Source organism: Photinus pyralis, unplaced genomic scaffold (assembly GCF_008802855.1).
Source record: "Photinus pyralis isolate 1611_PpyrPB1 unplaced genomic scaffold, Ppyr1.3 Ppyr1.4_LG4, whole genome shotgun sequence".
NCBI classification, from domain to species: Eukaryota; Metazoa; Arthropoda; class Insecta; order Coleoptera; family Lampyridae; genus Photinus; species Photinus pyralis.
In genome coordinates, this window is record NW_022170511.1 from 45,690,203 (window position 1) to 45,702,667 (window position 12,465).

At 35.6% G+C, this 12,465-nt stretch overlaps 1 protein-coding gene across 11 annotated transcripts in view; it reads right to left on the reverse strand.

Moving 5' to 3' along the window:
* LOC116167706 (mucin-5AC-like) overlaps positions 1 to 11,989 on the reverse strand; it is a 28,063-nt gene extending 16,074 nt beyond the window's left edge. For 2 of the 11 annotated variants that reach the window (XM_031483189.1, XM_031483186.1), the window contains exons 1-2: positions 11,656 to 11,989; positions 11,231 to 11,586 (exon numbers count right to left, since the gene is read on the reverse strand). The gene's annotated coding sequence lies outside the window, so the exon portion shown is untranslated. Of the gene's footprint in view, positions 1 to 5,301; positions 5,740 to 9,007; positions 10,605 to 10,808; positions 11,064 to 11,136; positions 11,587 to 11,655 lie in introns of those variants that run through there. The other 9 variants (XR_004144612.1, XR_004144609.1, XR_004144614.1 and 6 more) reach the window with 9 other exon arrangements.
* Between the last annotated feature and the right edge of the window lie 476 nt (positions 11,990 to 12,465).

Here is a 12,465-nt window from a genome sequence, read left to right on the forward strand (position 1 = left end):
TTTTATGCCAAGTCCTTATACTGGTTTTTGCATATACATGATCAATTATAAGGTTCAATTTAAAAGTATCTGCATTTAACAAGAAGGTACAAGAGTAATCAGTATAGCAGGGTATCAGGGTCTGAATTTATAATTGTTATAATTTTCGATTCTATTTGTTTCTTACATTTTGTATACAGAGGGTGAATTTTAAGAGTGATGTGAACACATCCGGAACGTAAGAACAAAAAAAAACACCGTTATAAGGGTTGAACTTCAACTTCAACCTTTCAACCGATGAAGTTCATAATATGCTCCCCTTAAAGTCGTTTGGTGACACCCTGTGGCGTAGCCGGAAAATTCTTTAAAAATGGTTGTCGTTGGTATACAGTTAAGGAGTATTGACACCAGTTTTGGATATCTACACTGTCTCCAAGCTACGGAGGGCCACTATGGCCATTCTAGAAAACGGTTAGATTTACAAATTTGGTTAAATGGGAGTAATATTGCGCATTCAAAGGTTTAAGAACGTTCATCAATCCCCGAAACATTTTTTGATTTTTGACATATTTTGAAAAAAACGGATTTTTTTAATTTACGAACTATTTTTTTCTACCGTTAATATTAGACCTAGAATCCACAGCGGCTCAGCAGTACGTATTTATAACAATCCAATGAGTGAATTGATGCAATAATTTAATAGAAAAAAAAGAACAAAGACGAATCAAATTAAATTAACAGAAGATATAAGAATTTAAATACAACAAGAAACAAATTTGAATAAAACAACTATATTTAAAGCATAATGGTCCAACAGGTTTCCATTATTGTCTAAAACAGATAGCAAAGCAAGATTTTTAATGAATCCCCATACGAAGAGATCAAGCGGGATCATATCGGGTAAACGCACTGGACATGGTATTTCCAAATGGGCGGTAATGATTTTTTCTGGAAATCTCAGTGAAAGATATTCCCAAAAGGCTCTAGAAGGGCCGGAGAAACACTAAGGTGCACAGTATGAGAGGATGCCCGTGCGTGGGGCGCTATCGCCTCCTCTGTCGCCTCTTAAAGTAACCGAAGAATGGTGTAGAGAACACTCCTTGTCCATCAAACTGACAAAAACGGAGCTAGTTCTCTTCATAAGAAAAAGCTCCCCTGTTATTCCAAAAACACCTCCAGATTCGTTCTAGGCATCACACTTGGAAAAAAACTGAACTGAAGCAAACATATCCAGCAACGTCCCCGCGCAATTGCCAAACTTTGGAAAGGATTGTCTTGTGGCTCTACACTGCCGTGATAAGACCTATGCTCTGCTATGGAGCAATTCGCTCTGGTGCCTAGAATCAGACTCTCCACAACCGTAGCACTTCATAATCATGTGCTAAGACTTACCCTTACTTGCAGAGGCGCGATGCCAACACCCCCCCCCCCAGCTATCATGGAGGCCCTTCTGGATCTGCCTCCACTAGATCTCCACGTGAGAGAGCAGGTCGCTCTGGTATCCTTCAGTCTGAACAATAAGGGAGTGTTGAATAGCAGAGGTTTTGAGGTCGACCACTCTCGAATTCTGGGCGAGAAGCGAGAAGATTGGCGATCGAACTAACTCACCCCTCAATTCATATTAGGGAAACACATCTTTTTTGATGCGAAAGTGGCATAGTCATCTACGCGGATGGGTCAATAACAATGGAAGGAACAGACACTGGTATCTACTTAAAAAAAAATGAATTCCCATACAGGCCCGCAGTCAGGGGGTGGACAGGTGGGGCCGCAGCATGGCACCTACAGCATGATATTGTTGGCTAGGATAATTTAATATTATTATCTTCAGAAGCATTTTGCTGTGTAATATCTTTATCTATGCAAACCACACAAAATTACAGAGCTGCGCCCAGGCATAGGCACTAGGCAGACCATAACCTAAGCATAGGCGTCGGCGAGCGGCGAGCTAAGGTGCAAGCAACGCAAAAACTGCAATGCTAACTTTAATTACGTTATTTTGAATTAGCGTATTCCTTACACGTAGCAATAGCCTACTATACCTACTTAATTAATAGTTATTTATGGTAGTGTATAATACAAAACTTTATTTTATAATAGAAGTCATAGAAATCATCGTAAATCTTCTGACAATTCTTAATTTAATGTAGAGAAAAATAGTAAGCTTAAACTGTGTCGACGCGGTCGTATAGAAACAGCATTGAATTATGTCCTGAACTTTATTGGGTGCACCGTGTCCCATTTGAAATAAGAATTACAGATGTCATTAGAATGCACAATCATCTTTTTCACTTTATTTACCCTTACGTTGAAAAAGGCACTTAGCCTACTCATTCAAAGCTATTAAAATGTCAAATTAACATATGATATAAAAGTAGTTTTGTTTGCTGTTATCCTCTGACCACTTACGCATTGACTGAATTTGAAAAATGTCTGCTTTTATTAACGATCCTCGAGATCCTCTATAATTTTGTATTGCTGTCTGTCTGTCCGTGTGCCCGATAATTCCGATCGCTTTAAAAATGGGTACACAGATCTTCAGTATACCGGGTGGTGAACAAGACATCATAGGAATTTCAATAGTATTCTTTTCTGATTATTGGCTTCTCTAATTATTTTAGAGTTTATTTAGGTTTTTTGTAGAGACAACTGCTACGTAGTTGTAAAACATTATAGATACGTTGAAGATCTAGAAGATCATTCGGTATTCAGTTTTATATATCTGATTTTTTCTTTTAATTAATTCGTTTGAATAAGACAACTAATATTCAGATTCATCCTCCTGTAAGCAGGTACAACTAAAGATACATATTTTCATCACCAGCAACTCCAGATTTAATGCTGTAGCGCTTTTATTGGCATATTAAGATACTCTAGCGTAAAGCTAATTGTGTAGCTTTCTTATTTACAATTAATTAAAAATAAATTTATAACAGTCTTAAAATGGATTAATTTATACCTGTAAATTAGTACGAGTATGAGTAATATAATTTTATAGTCTAAACTGCACATTTCTAGCATTTCAGCTCTAAAAATGAGAAATTGCGTGGCTTGTGAAAAATAAGAGTAAGCTTACTGGCACTTTCACCATAAAATCCCCCATTAAATTTAGATAAAATAAAGGACACATCTATACTTCAGAGAAATCAAATATTATACCTATTTAGAAGTACAGATTCATTAGGAGGAATGGAAAAATGCAGTGTGAGGTGTGAGGACGAATTAATCAGTTAAATCTTTGAATATACTTTGAATAATTCAAAGGTTAAATGGAGGTGAGCATTTGAGCAATGTATAAATACTGATGGTATCATCACAAATCACCATAGACAGCGGCTGCAGAAGAGTATTACTAGATGGCACCCCACGTATCTATTTCAAAAGATTCATCACGTCAACCCATCCAAACAAACGGTAATGTGCAAAGAAGCGACAGATGCACAGTAAACGAGTACAGAATAAATGGGGTGCGATCTGAAATTGATATCATGCGAGCACTTAAAATTGAATTTGGCCAGAACAGATTGCTTATCAGGACCGTTACATATCGACCACTACCTATCATACTTACAAATCCACTCTATACTTACGATTAAAACGTTAGGTACCCAGAAACATCCGTTACTGCAGTTTATTATTCTAAATAGAAGTGTTAAGAATCGCATAAAAAACTGGAATTAGAAAAAAATGAAATAAAATTGTATCTGCTGCATGGAAATCATATGTACGGGATTAAAAAACGAAAAAGCATCGCAGGAATTTATTTTTGCATATTACTACCGTTGCTTCCAATGCAAAAAAATACCTTAATAGTTAATTTAGAAATTGATAAGGAAATTATAGTCGCTTGTTTTGAGTCAACGTCCGTCGCGTGCCATCGACGAAATTCACCTGTCGATACACCTGTTTATTAACTTAAATGAAAATGCCTGAGATGCTAAAAAGGATTAAGAAAATTTATGTAAGAGAGTTGTCCATTTTGGGCAAGTCAGTTTTGCATTTCGCTAACCTACTAATAGCCATAATGACTCGTCGTCGGCAAAAACCGGCGCGGCGAGGACCCAACTCCAAATTGAGATTGTAGAAAAATTGGAGGTTTAAATACCTTTGAGTAATTAACGACACTACCGGCAGATGCTCGAACCTCCAAGGTATACGTAAAGTAGGCCAAAATAAAGAATTCTGGTAGTCGATCAAAAAAGCACGCGTGTACCGATGATGGAGAGCAAATAAAATCTCGTTCACTCACTTTCAACAATTACAAATCCCAATTCATCACCGCCGCCGCAACGACGTGTTTCTACCGATTCAGAAGCGAAAATTATAGGTTTCGACGGCTCGTTTCGTAGACGCCCCTGTCTAGTTAGGAATTGATTTATGACGCTAATTTTGTCCAAGTTTTAAGAAATGTCCAGGTGAGGTGATACAGGTTTTGTACTAACGGAGAATTTTTTTCCGTAAGATAAATTAAGACTTTTACATAATAGTAATATTAAGTAGTTAACATTCGTTTACTTGTAATATACAATAAACTGTGACCCATATTAGGTTCGCCTAAAGGAAATTAATGTCTTTTTGTCGGTTTGATGTTATACTTCAGAAGGATTATTAAAGTTCATTATAACACCACAGAGTTCTCATAAATCACATACCGCGATTCGTATAATGACGGGGGTTGTTTTAAATAACCCTTTCCTAGGGGTTTCTACGATTGATTTATATATGGACGTGTTTTTATGTATCGATTAGGCACGTTTTTTTCTATGCCGATCGTCTTTGGGCACAGCGCCTTACTGGTGGGCTTATTTTCACATTTCAAATTAAATATTCAACGCATCTATTAAGCGTAGTCAAGAAATTAGTTAACAGACTGTTAGTCTGCGCTTAAGTTACATAAATAACATTTAAGTTCGTTTTTTCTGCTATACGAAAGCATTTTTGAAAAAATTTAATTGACAAACTGGTACATACATTAAAGTTTCACCCTCCTATTGCTGAGAAAATGGTAGGGAATTATTTAATAAAATTTTAATACCTAAACTGAATCTGGATCAAATATCCAGAAATAATTCTTATAGTAAGTGGTATTTTACAAAGACAAGTTTTTTATTTATTTATTGTCCCTTTCTTGTTCTGGGCCCTCAACAGGTTTTCCTCCAATAATTACAGTGACCCGCAGAATGCTGTTTAAAGGTGCCCCTGCAGAAGTCTTGTTCTATACTACTCCTTACGAATAAGGAAAACTGCAGGAAAACCTAATTCGGAGTAGCCGGAAGAATGCTCGAGAAGTTCCCATCTCTGCCACATATGAAAAATTCTTATCTCAGCCCAGGTTCGAAACCCCACCTCCCCTCTATGTAGCCCAACGCTCTACCACTGAGCTATACAGTTTTGTTGTTCTGTAAAGATTATTTCGAGTCTTTTCTTGTATAGCAAGGTAAAAAGGTATCTCTCTTTCTTTTTGTTCTTGCCGGTTTCTTCTTTCGCGCATTCCCGTAATATAAGGCAATTTCATAATGTAGAACGACCGTTTTGTCCCATACTGCATAAGACTACCATGTGTGGCGAAGCTTAGGACCGTTTTCTCAACAGTGTGCCAGATTGAGACAGAAGGCAAATGCGTTTTTAGCCTGCTTAATAGCTAATTCTACGTTCATTTGCGTCTTTCGAGATTTCATCACACCCTCTTTACATTTATTCCATGCCTCGTTGTAATGGCGTATATAGTTACATTACAGGGGTTGAAGATCCTCTACGGCGCTGTGAAAAATTGCACTATTACAATTAATTTTACCCACGACTAGCTCTGCAGCGAAAAAAAGGTTCAAATAAAATGTAAAGAAAGCAAAATTCCTCACATTTTTTGTAGTTCGCACTTCAATATTTCCTGGCCAGTAATGTATCATTTTCCTAACTTTTATGTAAATAACTATTTTTGTGTTCTAGTATGTTTCGGGTCACAAGGGCGGAAATAACATTTTCCCCAAGGTTTGCGATTTTTTCGAATATTTCTCCCTATTTATTACATAGCTATAACAATTTTTCTAATTGAAAGTGTACTTACTCATTTCCATAGCACCCTTGAGGTACATATTGCAATGAATTGCAAACCGAATTTGCCGGCTAAAATTTGATTTAAATATTCCCGAAGCTGCCCCTGGCGCCGAAAGATTTCAAGATTGCGCTTTGTTTCGTTTCCGTGGAACACGTGTTTTTTTATTCTCTACCCTACATTCAAATGGGCCATAATTTACAATAAAATGCTAGACGAGGAAAGTTAATGATCCATATCTACCGACGACCGGGCGCGTCAATATTAACAATTTTCGTCTAGGATTAAAGGGGAAATTTGGACAGAGATATTTGTGGTTTTGTTGAGGGCAGAAGTAATTTTTACGTTTCGAATAATGATGCAGCTTCGACAATTACAATGGTAACGTATCTTTTTATCTTTACGTCTATTGCGTCCTTCTAGTGATCGTGTTAGATTATTTGCCAAATTAACGACATTCCCGTACAGCATGGGTATTGTCATTTATAACTCATTCTAAATACAAATTGCCCTTTTATAATTATACTGATCATACTTTGAATTAAATGCAAGATTCCATTATATTTTCTATGTAAATATGTTGGTTTCCAATTTACAGTATCCCTTTGTTCCTGGTGCTGGTTTTACCTGCCAAACCGCAATATGAATTACTGACCGATTTACGTATTTTAATTTATATTTAGATACAGTATGTTGTCTTAGAGATGTATGCAGAATGTAATTAATATTATAATTTATAGCGATTCGTGGATGGTGCTGTATTTGAAAACATCGACACTACATTGTTAATTTATAATAGAATTTCTTGTAGCACATTTTCTTTCTTTTGCATGAATATGTTACTGTTTATTTACAGGGTGCTTCACCTGGGGGCGAGTGACGTACGTTAGGTCGTTGATTGTTACATATTGCACTTGGCATTGAGAATTAAGTACTTTATACTAATATTTTGCCACGACTTTGTTTCGTTGTAATGTGATACTTACTTAACGTTATGCTCCTTCCCAGTGAAGCCTGTGATTCAACATTATATTAATTTACTCGATAATCATAACATGCATTTATGTCAATACAGACTAAAAAACGAATTTTGCTATAAAATTTAATACTAATTTGTTGGCTGATTTTTTCTTGGTCAGTTGTTTTTTTCCCAGCCTATTATTATATTATTGTACTCGGTCAACTACCATTTTCTAAATTTAATCTTGCAATGCCAATTATTTTAAGTAAATTTTGTCCTGCAACCACATGCTGCGCCGGCATTTCTTTCGACAAGTACATGAAATGCATGAAATAAATTTCATTAAATTTTCTGGTGCTGGTGCTGTCATTGAGAGTGTAACAAGCCAATTACTGCCAAGTTTCCAGCTCCAGTTTTCAGGTTATGTGCATAATTACAATTCTTGCGAGTATTAGTTTATCTCAAGACACCGCAGTAATCACCATTTTGCAGAGAAAAATGTAAGGACAGTTTGAAATAAATAAAATTGCGCGATTTATTGGTTTCCGATATCCATGACAACCAAAAAACAAAACTATCCCGCCAGCGTTTTGGGAAGTATCTATAAGGAGATTTCTAAATAAAATGGACATCTACTGTGGGTTTCTGTACATTACTTCTCATCCTACACCTTCCCAGTTTTCTTTGTAAGGATGCTTCCTGAAAACTATTGTGTTGTATCTCGGAAAGTTTACACAACAGTGCTATAGAAAAGCGATATTTCAATATGGTCAAGACGCTCAAGATACGTGTGAATTTATTAATTAGAATACTACTGGTTTTGCAAACCGTAATGTAATAATTATACTTCAATAGCAAAAAATTATTGCAAATTGCGAATTAATCGCGTTGGTCGTTAGCAGCCATGCGGGTGCCCACATGCTAATTTGCTTTTAATTCCACCCTACTTTGCATAAGTAATAAGGAGTGTTTACTTAAATCCTTGAAATCTTCCGATTACTTGCGATTGATGTTTAATACCGTCACTAAACCTCAACCTTGCGAGAAGTCGTATGCAAATACAGTAGCAACAAATCGTTCTCATACTTCATAAATCAATACGCAGATTTAATTTCCAATCGTCGATCTGTAATTAAAAACCCCAACGAAAAGTGAACTTAATATTTCAACTTTTAATTATAGAACAGCAACGTTATCAAAATGGATCAGATTAAACATCTAAAGATGTGTATGGTGATTTAAACCCTTACAGATAAAGGCGACCATTTGTATTGTTCTATTAATTATATTTATTGAATGGCGTCCTCTTTTTGCATTTAACACAAAAAATTTAACTTATAATTGATTTAATTCGATGTATTGTTATAATTCAGTTCACGTTCTCTTATATTTATGTGGACTTCCAATTCTATTTCCATATTGGCTTAATTGGTGGTCCATTCACAAACGGGCGATATAAAAACTTGTCATAAAATTCTGTACTAAATATTTTGTTAGGAAGCCATTATTCAAAGTTGTCATTGTATTTTAAGCTCCGGTTGGTGCTTTATGCACTTTTTCAAACGTGATCGATGAATTTCCACAAAAATAAGTAATGTATAAGACATTGGCACACAAAACGACCAAAGGGGGAAACAAAGGTATTTTCATCACGCCGACATACCACAATTAAGCGCATAACGTAAAGACTATGGAACGATGTGTGTTTCACAATCGAGCTTTAAGCTATGGTAAACGATCTGGGTACTTTCACGTAGCGCATGTCATAAATAAAGCACATCTCAAATAAACAATTTATTGTCGATGACCTTTGAAGATGTTGCGATCATCACAGAAATAATATAGGGTAGGTATCCCGGTACATTCAATAAGATTGAACGTAAATTATTACGATCCATAAATTGTTGTAAGCAATTGCATTTCAATTCACGTCATTACTTGCATTTAAATTATAAAATATAGTAGGAAATAAACTAATAATAACAATAATTTAAGCGCGTATACGTATAATTATTCAATTGGTTAATCCCAGAGTCTCACGCAAGAAATACTGAAATCTCATAAAGCTTCGATCTTTAAACTTAAACAATGTATCATCGTACTCTCTTCTGTTTATTTTTCACATTCACTTACAGAAAATAATATTGAAATCAACGTTTAAAACCACGAGATCGGAGGATAACGCACATAATTCACTATAGTATTTGCACAATACTAACCAAGGGCAATACGAAATAAGATATTAAAATAACAAGAAACAACGTTGATGTTTGTTTAAGGGTTCATCGGCGCTTGAAGCGTTGAAGGCGTACGTGCGATAATCATTCGGACGAACCTAAGGTAAATTATGATTCCTTCGTTTTGTTTTACAACAGTAAGGAGTCAAGACCGAAATTAAATTCCGCCCACAACGCAGCGGTCTTCTTAATTTTTGCAATTAACCGAATGCGAGCCGTTCGACGTCTGTAATACGAGCCGATCTAATTTCGTTTGCTCCCAAACCTATACAAATATTTGGAAGCCATTTAAGTCCCTGAAGTGCCCTATATTTTTAATTAAAAAAAAGTAAACACACACACTTTGGGGCTTTGTGAGAACATCTTAAAAGCATCGACTTAAGTGTATTTGTAGTTTGTCAGCAACTTCCGATTTTATGTTGCGGTAACGAAAAAGCTCGCAGCCTTAAATTATCGGGTGGGAGAATTATTAATACCTTCGATAAACGTACCTATCTTATTTTAAGTGTTTTCATATCTGATCCAGTCATAATAAGAGTTCCACTACTATTTAGATCGTGTTGGATAAGAGCGAAATCCATAAATCAAACCCCCGGAGGTGTTAACAGTAGGCTTTAGATCAACCATATTTTAATACACAAAAAACTTTTTAGTTAATACTATTAGTAGGTAGCGCCGCAACTTGCAACGGATGTTATCTATTTCAAATTTTAAGCCGGCTTAACCCCAAAATTCACTTTGAGCCTCCAAACCAAAAAACTCGGTATAAATAACACATAATAAGGGGTATAATATTTATGGGAACATTTACAAAATATATTGAAAAAGCGAAACCAATTTAACACCATTAGATTGCACGATTTTCGTCAGAGATCACAAAACGGCCATTAAAAAATTAAGGGATAACTTTAGCGCCTTTCCTATATAATAATTCAAGATAGCGCATCTCGTGCGAAATAAAATTTTCGAGGGTAAGGTGGTGAAATTTAATACGGCACGATTTTCGGATAACGGTTTATAATTGGCTATTACACGCCAAAATCCTTTTCGTTAATTATATTGTTTCAAAATTGCAATTCATTCTTGAATCGACAAAAAAAAGAAGAACGGGTAATCGATTTTTTCTACGGTAGTCTTGGGGTGCCGCCGCAGTTTGATTTTCGTTCCGTAAATTAAAAAAAAATGCTATCGAGCCAGATTTTATTAATTATATTTTTCGTTATTTTCATTTAGCCATTCTTCATGGCCGGAACAGTCAATCCAAATCACTTAACTTAGAAGAACAGAAAACTATACTTCATTTTGTATTAGCCAAGTATAGTTCTTGATCCACCAAGGGTGTCCCTCCTCTTTCAGTAGTCCGCTAAAACGATTACTATTTTTTATTATTTTTTTTTCTCATTTAGCGTTTATTATTGTACCTATGTACATTCATTGTAATTTTTCTAAATTGTCTTAGAATTGGCGTGTTTTGCCGTTAGACAATAAATTCATTATTATTATTTAAAAAAAAAGAACCAGCGTAGGAGAACTGAACCTATTGCTTGGGTGCTACAGAGGAAAACAATATTTTACTCGATTTTTGTAACTTTTATCTTCATTAACTGTGCTTCTTTCTTATAATTACAGATGTAGGTAATATTTACATACCCTCTGAACTTAATGAAAGTGAACTCAACGTGACAAGGATCGACTAGGGAGGATTGGACTCATTGCCATTATGGTGGTATAAAGGAAATCAAATTGTTCTTGATATTTTAAACGATTTCTAGGTTTTCTGTCTTTCCATTTATCCACTCTGAGCGACGTACCTCTAAGATACTGAAGCGTGTCACTTAAATAATTAAAAGCAAGTGCAGGGACACGGAACAATATCCCCCCTCTACATTTTAAAAGTACACGCTTACCTTTTAATCGGATCGGAGCTGCAGAATGGCACGGATATAAGACAACTGGCGAGGATGCAAAAGGTAAAAGAGGTCTTCTAAATCAAACGTTTACCTTATATAAATATATCGATTGTGCCATGCCGTGATCGACGGTTTTCCTCAGTTTGACGGCTTGCCTTGCGATAGAGCTCGAAAATCTTTACTTCAACGCCCGAAGACGGGGCTCATAATTCTTCTTAAGTGTGCGCGCTTAATTTGACACTAAGGACGCCCCAATCGAATGACGTTTACTGCAACACCTTTATTTAACTACTGTTAATTTCACTCACGTAATTGGCCGTATTAAAAATTCCAAAATCGGTAATCAATTAACAAGCTGATAAGCTAAACCTGCATGACCTTGCAGTTCCAATGTTCGTTTTAAATTTACCATACGAAACAAAACTTGCTAATAGGCGCTTATCATGGCTGAAATTCAAAAATATTAATTTGCTCTAGTCTTCAAAATGACTGCGGCTGAAATACTCTAGGAATTACCTCCATCACCTCCATCACCTTTAACTTCTATTTTCAACTCCTCTAGGCCCAACAGAAATACTTTCGGCACAACACTTTCGTAACGAGGCGCCTTTTTATACCGGGCGTTCAAACACAGAGTGATCACCAAAACTTTCGGAAACTGGGTGCTTCGTTAGAAATTATAGAAGTGAAGTTTACAAAGATGTTATTCGGAGTGTTGTCGTACAAGCATTTTTCGGTTTTGTGAAGCTTTTATCTGTTAAAGGCAGTTTGTTCTACAATCCAAGAGCTAACTTTACACCAGTAATTACAATGAACCCAGTGTCATCGCAATTGACATTTAAGTGCAATAACTAAAGTGCATTTTTTGTTTGTGTTTGTGCATGAGTTATAGAACCCTTTAAGGTAATTAAGATTTCGTTAATTACACGGAGAAAAATGGATTGTTAAAATCATGTAGTAAAAATTATACCTATTGTAATCAGTACGAGAAGCTATTATTAAATCAAACAAACCTTGACACACGCTGTACAATATGAATATGTCTAATCAAAATTATTCTCACTATAATAATGATATTATACCTTATTAGTTATTGTTGCAAATATATCATGATTTTTGAACTTATAATTTTATATATTCCAAACCAATATGTGTGTATCCTGATTTTTGGTAAAAAAGGAAGGTTATACACTGCCTTTTTTTTAGCCTCGAAAAAAAATTGTCTCAGATCGACCCGGAAAAAAATGTGGCCTGTAGAATCCATAATTTCAAACAGTTCCAAGATTGGGCTACTATTTCAAAAGTTACAGCCCTTTGAATTTTCTT